The 12,766-nt window shown below is 43.8% G+C and overlaps 1 protein-coding gene across 7 annotated transcripts in view; it reads right to left on the minus strand.

Moving 5' to 3' along the window:
- atp8b4 (ATPase phospholipid transporting 8B4) overlaps positions 1-12,766 on the minus strand; it is a 291,004-nt gene that overhangs the window by 199,013 nt on the left and 79,225 nt on the right. Inside the window, exon 1 of one of the 7 annotated variants that reach the window (XM_041175220.1) lies at positions 2,340-2,456. The exons of the other annotated variants lie outside the window; for them this stretch is intronic. The gene's annotated coding sequence lies outside the window, so the exon portion shown is untranslated. Of the gene's footprint in view, positions 1-2,339; positions 2,457-12,766 lie in introns of those variants that run through there. 7 annotated transcript variants of the gene reach the window in all.

Raw genomic sequence — 12,766 nt, forward strand, 5'->3', positions numbered from 1 at the left:
TAATAAAACTGCACCAGGTTACCAGTCTTAAATATGTTTTACATTTGATGCATTATTTTTTTCAGGAAGTTACATCCAAAAATTGCTGCTCGAGTGAGCAGCGGAAGATATGCAAATTAATTTGGGTCAAAACTTGAGCAAATAAACCACTTCTGAAAATTGGTGGTAGCTTTGCAGACAACAGGCACCCAGATCACTGGCTGTGACCAAAATGGAAGCTTTTGGGTTTGTTTTTGGTTAGCTGAGTGATACCTTACATAGAAAAATCACATAATCACATTGCACACATGCTAATGAGAAGGAACAATCCACATTGGTGAGAGAGATTACCATGCAACAAATCTGTTCTAGATAATTTCATTCCTCACAAAGATCAATTGCTTAGTTCAGCATCATATGGACTTCCAGGGCTCTGTGGACTGAATAGCTTCCTTGCGTGGCATAATTGTTACATGACTCTATACCTCATAGGTTGCCTTCAGCAATGACTTCAAGTTTCTGCTGTTCTTTAATATGATTGAAAGATCGTGACCTGAGGCATGAGAGCTACAAGCCTTTCATACTGGACACTAACTAGCGTAGTTCATCACGCGGTATCTTTTACTGTTAGGAAGGGCCATCGTAGTTCACTATTGCAGGATATTCATAACTTTAAGTGCACACAGCTGGACTGAAAGCTGCCTTTCTTAAACTGTTGGCTGAATGTTGCAATTATCTCTTTGGGTCACAGAAACTGACTTTAAAAAACAGATGGCAACACTTATTCAAGGTGAACAGTACCTTCATTGGAGGGAAGCACATCATCAATTTGCTGGGACAATTCAGGATTAATGCAGCAAACACTAAATGCACCGCAGCACCATTAGCAATGAGGGGCAGAATTTTACAGCCCCATTACAGTGGAGGCTGGACCATAAAATGCAACAAGCCAATCAGAAGTCCATTGACTTCGGGGGTGTGGGGAGGTAAAATCCTGCTGGCGTAAAATTCCACCCATGTTATGACGTGGCAGATGATGTGCGCAGGAGGATCAAATCCACGAGGCACACTTGATCACTTGGTCACAACGATCTTGCAATTTGTATTTTATTTTGAGATGTGTGCCCTGAATTCAGTGGTAATAAGTCCACCAAAACTCTAAAGATTTTTTACAAAACTAAATTAAACATTAATTAACAAGATACAGGATTTCAAATACATAAATAAGTCTACAAATTGCTACTATAATAACTCCTAAAACCCCTATTTAATCTGGCTTCCAGTTATACCCCCATTAAGGCAATGGTAAAAGAATAGATTTAAATAGATCCAGGCAAATCAAAAACAATATCCTGAACAGCGGAATTCAAAGTGGCTTTTCCCACCTTTGGTTTCTGTAGACAGCAGCTTAGCGCACAAATATTGGAGGCTTTTCACACTTCTGGTAGATCTTGCAATGCCTTCCTCTCTGACACATAGCCTCTTCTCCTTTATACATGTTTCTCCCTTTTAGTGCAAATTCCATTGTTCTCATGTGTCTTTGGAATTTTACCTTTCTCATAATATAAATCTTTTCATGGTGCTAATACTATCAGTAACCTTTGGGAAAAATAAACACACTGCTTGGCCTAGCTTCTCTGGCTAGGTGTAACATCCTACCGTCTCTTTGAAATTCAAACTACCCTGATTTACCCAAAAATGCAAATTATCCTCCTCTCACATTCTAAAACTTCCACCATGTTAATGTATTTAGCATTTCAAACCTAGCTTCTTTTGATGAGTCAAAGCCTCCAGACCAGCAGTCTCCAACTCAATTAAAACCCACACACACACACACACACACACACACACACACACACACACACACATAAACTATCCAAACCCCACTATTAACCTACTTTTGCAATAAATCACAATAATATTATGGGAATTATTACACTCTCATGAAACCTGAAAAGGGAACAGGTTAATTTCTCGTTACTGACAGACTTCTTGTGCACTTTCAAACTTCCCACAATTGTACTTTTTCTCTTCAGCCACGAGTTCTGTCGCAAGCTAATTTCACAACTAATCACAACAGGAAGGATAAACAAAGCAAGTAAAACCACCAATTAAACGTTCACTTGGATTAGAAAAAAAATACATTATTCATTACCTGCCAAAATATTTTGAGAAATCCTACAAAGCTCCAGGAATGCTAGAAGCAGAAGCTCCTCAATGGTTGGACTCAATGGTTTAACACCTTTGTTACCTCTAGACTTGACTAGTAAATTTGAGTTTATCCACTCGGCTGCACATATACTCACCCTTCACCCTTCTGCCTGTCAGTTCAACAATGCTTCAACTTTAAAATACTCAACCTGGTTTTCATATCCTGCCATGGCCTTGCGCCTCCCTATCACTATGGCCTTCTCCATCCCTGCAACACTCAGATCGCTGCACTCCTCCAATTCTGGTATCTTGTAAGTTGCTCCAACACTTTTGGCTGTGCCTTCAGCTGCCTATGTCATAAGCTCTAGAATTCGCTACTCAAACCCTCCCCTCAGCTGGCTCGGTGTCAAATTTTTGTTTGCTAACACTTCTGTAAAGTGCCTTGCAACATTTTGCTATATTAGAGGTGCTATATGTAAATGTAGCTGGTTGTTGAATAATAAGCTGACGTGAAATATCAAGGTTTACAGAAAGGGAGTTTGTCACATCATTCGCATCTCTGATGGAACACTTCAGTTCTACACAGCACAATAAGTCAAAGTCACAAGCTAAAGTAATTGGAAATAACCATGCAACAGCATATCACTGCTTAAAACTATACTCCTAAATACAAAAACCCCCAAAAATAGGAAGAGTTGACCATACTGCCCCTTGAGCTAATTCCCCTTTTCAATATGTTCATGGCTGATCTTGGACTTCAATTCCACTTTCCCACCCGCTTCCATATTCCTTGATTCCCTGGGAGACCAAAAATCTGCTTATCCCAGCCTTATATAAATTCAACGATGGAGCATCCATGGCCCTCTGGGGTAGAGAATTCCACAGGTTCACAACCCTTTGAATGAAGAAATTTCTCATCATCTCAATCCTAAATGATTGGCCCCTTGTCCTCAGGCTGTGTCCCTATGTTTTAGATTCTCGGACCAGCAGAAACAATTTCTCAGCGTCTATCCCCTATCAAGCCCCTTCAGAATGCACGTTTCAAAGAGATCATCACTCATTTTTCTAAACACCAGAGAATAAAAGCCCAGTTTACTTAGCTTCTCCATATAGAGAAATCCCCTGTCCAACACTGACAAAATATTAAAAGGACATTTGGGACAATATTTTTGTGCATTTATAAAGATACAGGACACTACTGGACTGATCAAATTGAAGGGACATTCAATGGCAATGGTCAAAGGAGAAAAAGAGAGACCAATTTCCAAGACAGCCTTTCCCAATTTATTGCTGTCCTGAGATTGAACCTATGGCCAGTTTGTTAAACTTTTTCCAATTTCAACAACCAAAAAATCAGCCACTTAACATTGAAAATCTGTTTATACCATTCTAGTGGTAAATATAATATCACGACCATAGGAGCTCCAGTCAGGCAATTGAATCTTAAATCTAGTGAAAGGATATGTTAAAGGGATCCCCTTAGATTAAAGTTGTGGAAGACAAGATCCCACATTCCTCCACAAGATGTTTTGTGCAAGCAACACAAAAAGTGCTGACCCAATTCAGATCTTTGAGTGTAGCTTTTGTTTGTGAATGAAAAAGGTTGGGCAAACTAAACTATTTTCTTTATATAAAGAGGACGAGGGCCATGTACCTTTAAGCAAAAACACTCATTTGCTGCATGAAGATCAAAAATGCTCTTAATAGCAGCTTGTCAAGAGGTCAGAACTGTTATTTCCCATAAAATCAATCAAGCGTGTTTAGAAGGCAGAGCACTGCAGGAAGCACATGAAATGGCCAGAAACATGTTGCATGTATGAATGCATCCAATGCTAATTCTCAAAAAAAACAACAATGAATGACATCTCACCCCAAGAAAGCTTTTGTTTTCCTGCCATATTTAACTCAGCATTCTGAATCGTGGCATAAAACCCCATTTTAAAGGCAGTACATGTTTTTTTCATTTTAAAAATAATACGCAGCTCGGTTAGTTAGGCATGGGACTAGGTGCCGGGAGTCCTGGGACTTAAGGATCTGCTACGAGTGAGATGGGAGGAGTACACTGTCTGTCTCTATTTCCACTACCCCACGGATCACAACATATATTTAAATGACTTTTCCAGCTAGATAAATGGCCCAATGTGTGCTTTACCTACTCATCTCAAAATGATTACTCAATGCCCAGGTTTCTCCAATAAACAGCAAAATTATTAGTTTATTATAAAACCAGTCTTGTCAAATAGAAAGGCAAAGCTTATAAACATACAGTATGAAATATGAAAGTATAATAATGACTCTAAATACCCTAACTCTCACATACATACACACCAAAAAAAAAATAAAATAGAGGAATTCTGCCAAAAGGAAATAGGATAGATGGTGGAGTTCTTGAAACGGTGTCCGGGTTATATAAAACAAAAACAGAATTACCTGGAAAAACTCAGCAGGTCTGGCAGCATCAGAAGAAAAGAGTTGACGTTTCGAGTCCTCATGACCCTTCGACAGAACTTGAGTTCGAGTCCAAGAAAGAGTTGAAATATAAGCTGGTTTAAGGTGTGTGTGTGGGGGGGCGGAGAGATAGAGAGAGAGAGAGGTGGAGGGGGGGGCTGTGGTTGTAGGGACAAACGAGCAGTGATAGAAGCAGATCATGAAAAGATGTCAACGACAATAGTACAATAGAACACATAGGTGTTAAAGTTAAAGTTGGTGATATTATCTAAACGAATGTGCTAATTAAGAATGGATGGTAGGGCACTCAAGGTATGGCTCTAGTGGAGGTTTTTTTTTTATAATGGAAATAGGTGGGAAAAGGAAAATCTTTATAATTTATTGGAAAAAAAAGGAAGGGGGAAACAGAAAGGGGGTGGGGATGGAGGAGGGAGCTCACGACCTAAAGTTGTTGAATTCAATATTCAGTCCGGAAGGCTGTAAAGTCCGTAGTCGGAAGATGAGGTGTTGTTCCTCCAGTTTGCGTTGGGCTTCACTGGAACAATGCAGCAAGCCAAGGACAGACATGTGGGCAAGAGAGCAGGGTGGAGTGTTAAAATGGCAAGCGACAGGGAGGTTTGGGTCATTCTTGCGGACAGACCGCAGGTGTTCTGCAAAGCGGTCGCCCAGTTTACGTTTGGTCTCTCCAATGTAGAGGAGACCACACTGGGAGCAACGAATGCAGTAGACTAAGTTGGGGGAAATGCAAGTGAAATGCTGCTTCACTTGAAAGGAGTGTTTGGGTCCTTGGATGGTGAGGAGAGAGGAAGTGAAGGGGCAGGTGTTGCATCTTTTGCGTGGGCATGGGGTGGTGGCATAGGAGGGTGTTGAGGAGTAGGGGGTGATGGAGGAGTGGACCAGGGTGTCCCGGAGGGAGCGAACCCTACGGAATGCCGATAAGGGGGGGTGAAGGGAAGATGTGTTTGGTGGTGGCATCATGCTGGAGTTGGCAGAAATGGAGGAGGATGATCCTTTGAATGCGGAGGCTGGTGGGGTGATAAGTGAGGACAAGGGGGACCCTATCATGTTTCTGGGAGGGAGGAGAAGGCGTGAGGGCGGATGCGCGGGAGATGGGCCGGACACGGTTGAGGGCCCTGTCAACGACCATGGGTGGAAAACCTCGGTTAAGGAAGAAGGAGGACATGTCAGAGGAACTGTTTTTGAATGTAGCATCATCGGAACAGATGCGACAGAGGTGAAGGAACTGAGAGAATGGGATGGAGTCCTTACAGGAAGCGGGGTGTGAGGAGCTGTAGTCGAGATAGCTGTGGGAGTCGGTGGGTTTGTAATGGATATTGGTGGACAGTCAGAGATTGAGACAGAGAGGTCAAGGAAGGGAAGGGAAGTGTTAGAGATGGACCACGTGAAAATGATGGAGGGGTGGAGATTGGAAGCAAAATTAATAAATTTTTCCAAGTCCCGACGAGAGCATGAAGCGGCACCGAAGTAATCATCGATGTACTGGAGAAAGAGTTGTGGAAGGGGGCCGGAGTAGGACTGCAACAAGGAATGTTCCACATACCCCATAAAGAGACAGGCATAGCTGGGGCCCATGTGGGTACCCATAGCCACACCTTTTATTTGGAGGAAGTGAGAGGAGTTGAAGGAGAAATTGTTCAGCGTGAGAACAAGTTCAGCCAAACAGAGGAGAGTAGTGGTGGATGGGGATTGTTCGGGCCTCTGTTCGAGGAAGAAGCTAAGGGCCCTCAGACCATCCTGGTGGGGGATGGAGGTGTAGAGGGATTGGACGTCCATGGTGAAGAGGAAGCGGTTGGGGCCAGGGAACTGGAAATTGTTGATGTGACGTAAGGTGTCAGAGGAATCACGGATGTAGGTGGGAAGGGACTGGACAAGGGGAGAGAGAAGGGAGTCAAGATAACGAGAAATGAGTTCTGTGGGGCAGGAGCAAGCTGAGACGATCGGTCTACTGGGGCAGTAATGTTTGTGGATTTTGGGTGGGAGATAGAAGCGGGCCGTCCGAGGTTGGGCGACTATCAGGTTGGAAGCTGTGGGAGGGAGATCCCCAGAGGAGATGAGGTCAGTGACAGTCCTGGAAACAATGGCTTGATGTTCAGTGGTGGGGTCATGGTCCAGGGAGAGGTAGGAGGAAGTGTCTGCGATTTGACGCTCAGCCTCCGCGAGGTAGAGGTCAGTGCGCCAGACAACAACAGCACCACCCTTGTCAGCGGGTTTGATGACAATGTCAGGGTTGGACCTGAGAGAATGGAGTGCAGTAAGTTCGGAGAGAGACAGGTTAGAATGGGTGAGAGGAGCAGAGAAATTGAGACGACTAATGTCGCGCCGACAGTTCTCAATGAAAAGATCGAGAGAAGGTAAGAATCCAGAGGGAGGGGTCCAGGTGGAGGGAGAATATTGGAGATGGGTAAAAGGATCCGTTGAACTGGGAGAGGACTCCTGCCCAAAGAAGTGAGCCCGGAGACGAAGACGGCGGAAGAAGAGTTCAGTATCATGCCGAGCCCGAAATTCATTGAGGTGAGGGCATAAGGGTATGAAACTAAGTCCTTTGCTGAGCACTGAACGTTCAGCGTTGGAGGGGGGAATGTCAGCGGGTATGGTGAATGCACGTCGGAGAGGGGAAGGTCAGGGGGTATAGTGAATACACGGCTGGGGTTGGGATTGGAAGAAAGGGTGGGGACGGAGGGACAGGCAGGGTGGAGGGTCCTAGATGGGTGTTGGTGTCGATGAGTTGTTGGAGCTTGCGTTCCTTAGCACTTGAGAGAAAGAGAAAAGGTTTCTTGTTGAGGCGTTGGATAAGACGAAGAATAAAATGAAACTGGGGTCACGCGCAGCTTTGAAAAAGGGTACTGCGGTGCTGCTGGAGGGAGAGGTCGAGTGTGTTCATATGGCGGCGCATGGCACTGAGTGTGGATTTCAGAATGTGACGGGAACAGCAGTCCGAGAAATGTTTTATGTCCCGGAGATACCTGTAATCCTGGGTGGGTTCGAAACATGGGGGGTGGAATTTCAGTTGAAATCCACGTGGGGTAAGTCAGAGACAGAGACAGTCACTGAGAAAGGAGATATGGCTGTGAAAGCGGGTTTTAGTAAACACCTTGTCAAACACTAGGAGGGAAATGGAAAGCAAGGAAGGTGAGCAAGACAACAGAGAGATACGGAAATCTTGTCGCAGAGAGGAACAGAACTTCTTCAAGGAGGTAGGCATTTCTTGAAGAGCAGTGGCAGTCAATTAAACACAGAGATAAAAACAAAAAAACTGCGGATGCTGGAAATCCAAAACAAAAACAGAATTACCTGGAAAAACTCAGCAGGTCTGGCAGCATTGGCGGAGAAGAAAAGAGTTGACGTTTCGAGTCCTCATGACCCTTTGACAGAACTTGAGTTCGATTCCAAGAAAGAGTTGAAATATAAGCCTCCGTCGCATCTGTTCCGATGATGCTACATTCAAAAACAGTTCCTCTGACATGTCCTCCTTCTTCCTTAACCGAGGTTTTCCACCCACGGTCGTTGAAAGGGCCCTCAACCGTGTCCGGCCCATCTCCTGCGCATCCGCCCTCACGCCTTCTCCTCCCTCCCAGAAACATGATAGGGTCCCCCTTGTCCTCACTTATCACCCCACCAGCCTCCGCATTCAAAGAATCATCCTCCACCATTTCCGTCAATTCCAGCATGATGCCACCACCAAACACATCTTCCCTTCACCCCCCCTTATCGGCATTCTGTAGGGATCGCTCCCTCCGGGACACCCTGGTCCACTCCTCCATCATCCCCTACTCCTCAACACCCTCCTATGCCACCACCCCATGCCCACGCAAAAGATGCAACACCTGCCCCTTCACTTCCTCTCTCCTCACCGTCCAAGGACCCAAACACTCCTTTCAAGTGAAGCAGCATTTCACTTGCATTTCCCCCAACTTAGTCTACTGCATTCGTTGCTCCCAGTGTGGTCTCCTCTACATTGGAGAGACCAAACGTAAACTGGGCGACCGCTTTGCAGAACACCTGCGGTCTGTCCGCAAGAATGACCCAAACCTCCCTGTCGCTTGCCATTTTAACACTCCACCCTGCTCTCTTGCCCACATGTCTGTCCTTGGCTTGCTGCATTGTTCCAGTGAAGCCCAACGCAAACTGGAGGAACAACACCTCATCTTCCGACTAGGGACTTTACAGCCTTCCGGACTGAATATTGAATTCAACAACTTTAGGTCGTGAGCTCCCTCCCCCATCCCCACCCCCTTTCTGTTTCCCCCTTCCTTTTTTTTTCCAATAAATTATAAAGATTTTCCTTTTCCCACCTATTTCCATTATAAAAAAAAACCTCCACTAGAGCCATACCTTGAGTGCCCTACCATCCATTCTTAATTAGCACATTCGTTTAGATAATATCACCAACTTTAACTTTAACACCTATGTGTTCTATTGCACCATTGTCGTTGACATCTTTTGATGATCTGCTTCTATCACTGCTTGTTTGTCCCTACAACCACACACCCCCCCTCCACCTCTCTCTCTCTCTCTATCTCTCCGCCCCCCACACACACACCTTAAACCAGCTTATATTTCAACTCTTTCTTGGACTCGAACTCAAGTTCTGTCGAAGGGTCATGAGGACTCGAAACGTCAACTCTTCTTCTCCGCCGATGCTGCCAGACCTGCTGAGTTTTTCCAGGTAATTCTGTTTTTGTTCCGGGTTATATAGTTGTTTTCTCAGCAATGCTCAGGGAAATAATCGATGACTCTTGCATTACTTTTCATGTAGACTTTGAGGAAAACTTGTAGTCAGATGATTTCAGAATGTAGAGTGATTTTGGAGTAACTCCATTCACTGCCTGCTTTTGGTCTGGAGTTTCAGGAGCTGGTGTGCTCTTTACCCAAACAGTTGATTTTTTTATGCCCAAAGCAAAACCAAAACCAGTTTCTAAACATAGATTTCCAGGCATGTTTTTTTTTCAAAGCCATAAACCACCACGTGACCCCTTTTGTAAACAGTCCACCAGGGTCAAGAGGTGTTCAGCTTCTTCAAAACTGCTTAATTACCTTTTCATGAAAAATGTTGTCTTTTCCAGGAACAGCAGCCACCAAAGACCTTGCATTAACCCTTTAAGGGACAGTGTATTTAAAAAAAAAAACAAATTCTTCCAGAATGTTCTTTGTCTTTGAAGATGAACCATTTTCTATGATTAAAGTATTTATGACAGATATGGGGTATGTGGAGGGGGCATAAAATTTGTCCGAGATTGCAGGGAGTGTGCACAGTACACTCTTGGTGATCGAGAGACAGGCCTACCATCATCTGATTGCAAGATGATAATAGCCTGCCTGTTCCTCCCCATCCTTCTCTCATGTACTCACCAGTAATTCACCACCAAGAGTAGTCTTTGACACTAGTGCTCCAGAAGTTGTTCCTGAAGGTGGATGGCTGATGTGGTTCAAGTTTCACGGGAGTGCAGTTAGGATTGGGATTTGGATCTCTCTTTCAGGTTGATCAAACATCCCTAATTTCATTCCCAAAGTGTGCAGGATTGTGCACAAAACCATGTATGACTGACCAAAAAAAAGCTAATAGAAGCCCATTTTGCACACCGGGGATATGGAAGAGAATGAGAATGTCACACACCCTGTTGCATGACAGCACGTCAAGTTTGGGTTAAAACAGATGGCTGGGGCAGAGTACAAGGAGTTTTATTTTGCATAATGAGAGAAAATGTTCCATTTTTCTTGATGGACAAGCCACACGAGAAAAAACACGAAACCATAAATATCATGTCACTGTCTGACCAGCTGGAGTAAATGAGGTAAACAACTTTCCTCTGAGCAACCCAATTGTAGAAAATCTCTCAATGCAATACAGCCAGAAGCTAATTATTAATTAGCCTTTTTTTCATATTTTCAAAGATGTTCCTCCCACATTCATATCTTCCTACTGCCTTGCTGAAAATGTTCCAATGGTGTTTCAGAGGACGGAAAGGTGATCACCCAACTGATGGTGCAGCTGGCAAGAAGGAACCACGTGGACCCTGGAGTCACAGTGGCTGTGTTGTCAACCAGTACTGCCTTGAGAAAGATCAGACTCACTGGTGCCCTTGGATTGTGCTCCACAAGCTGACATTGCTGGTGAAAGAAACAGTAGTGCAATAGTGACACTGCTGGCCATTTGTCACTCTTCATCCCATGTTCACTACATCTGGGAAGAAATATTGAGGTAGTCCTTCAGGGGGTCTAAAGATCTTCAAAGACTTGTTGTATATCTAAATGAAACTAGATGAGATGCCAATATTGCATCAGATAATACCAGTGTGCAGGGCAGGATAACTTCCTACATAATCTCACCATGCCAGACAACATAACAGCAATCCTCTTCATCACAACTTCTACACATAGCAATGTGGAGTATTATCAAGTGGCCCAAGGGCTAGATTATTGGATTATTGGAGTGAAATTTACTTCCACTGGCCAGAAGTGCTGAAGATAATGCAATAATTCTGGTGCTGCACCAGCAACACATAGTTCAAGTTTCGCCATGGCAAGTTGTGTAGTCAATAAATCTGGTTATTCTGGGATAGCACTGGGGATAATAAATGGCCATTAAAGCTGCCAGCTTGTCATAAAAGCTCAAATGGTTCACATATCTTTCATTCTGGTCTAGCCCATATAATGTGGTTGATCCTTTATGTCCTCCAAGTGGCTTAGCAAACCAGTTATATGGAGCACTACTAATTGCAGGAATACCATATCACAACAAAGGCTGCAGTGGTTGAAGAAAATAGCTGTACCACCTTCTCAGGTCAGCCTGGGGAAAGCAGTAAATAATCACCAAATCCAGAGAACAAAACTAAAACAACTATTTGACTCAATGGAAAGGAAGCCTTAGATATTTCTCAAAAAGCTTTAGCATAAAAATAAATTAAAATTACATGAATTAAATTTCACAACATTTTATTGGCTTGGGTAGTTCCAAATTAGATTCATCCTTCATCTCATGTAGGTTTCCAACAATCATTTAAGAACGTGGAGAAACTCTGCAATATACATTGTCAATCCATGCTGTATCAACCATTCTTAAAATCCTCTGGATTTTTTTTTATTTGCAAGATTGATGCAGATGAAAATTCCCACCCATGGACTAAAGTTTTCTCAGTAACCCACATTAACACAATGAACTCTCTTTTATGCCACTTCAATGTGCTGTCGAACACTATGAGCAGAACAATGCCGTCTGAGTGTGGGAGCGATCCTGACGTGCCGATGTGTAAAATGACGTGTTGACATCATCGTGTGTCATTTCGATATTTCTTTCAGCGGGCGCGCACCGGAGGCAGCTGCGCACCCACCGAACTGTCAACGGCCTATTAAAGCCATTAAAAAAGTAATTAAACTTGTCAAGAATACTGCCCGTCCAACCTTAAGGTTGGCGGGCAGGCGAAGAGCCCAAGCGGCCTTTGCGTTTTCCAGGAAACCTCATCCATGGTGGGATGGTTTCCTGAAGGTTTTATAAAATAATTAAATAAAATTTCCAAACTTCACAAACATGTCCCAGCTCATGTGACACTGTCACATGATGGGACATGTTTAAATAAATTTTTACTTTATTTATTAAAAACTTTTATAATCCATTCAATCTCCCTGAGGTAGCTTTGTGCCCCAACTCTCCTTCCCCCCACCTCTCCCAGCCTGCGCAGGTCGTGCTGAGCGCTACCTTAATTGGCCCACCCGCATAAAACGGCGGCACGCAGCTGTTCGTGGGCGCCGATTGGCTCCGCAACTGCTCCTGCCTGCTCCTGCCCAGCCTGCTACAGGAAAAATTCTCCCCTACGGATTTGAACTCCTGTTCAAAGGAATCATAAAAATTGCAGCAGAAAAGGTCTCAATTCAACTCATCACGCCAGTATCGAAATTAGCTCCTTCATTTCAGGTATCCTTGTACCCCTGCACTTTCCCCACAGTAAAATTCACTTCACTTTTATTTATTCCAAAACATTTTTAATTCTCAACATGGAACCGCACTTATCACCCCACTCTAACCTAGTTGCACCCCACTAAATTCTTTCTTGGTCTGTCATGTTCCATTAAATTTCAATTAGAAAACTTAATTAGCGCCATTGCATATGCCTAAATTATTAAATGGGAAAAAAGAGACCGAAGCGCAGCTCTCTGGGGGATAGCCTCTGCC

Source organism: Carcharodon carcharias, chromosome 26 (assembly GCF_017639515.1).
Source record: "Carcharodon carcharias isolate sCarCar2 chromosome 26, sCarCar2.pri, whole genome shotgun sequence".
Lineage (NCBI taxonomy): Eukaryota > Metazoa > Chordata > Chondrichthyes > Lamniformes > Lamnidae > Carcharodon > Carcharodon carcharias.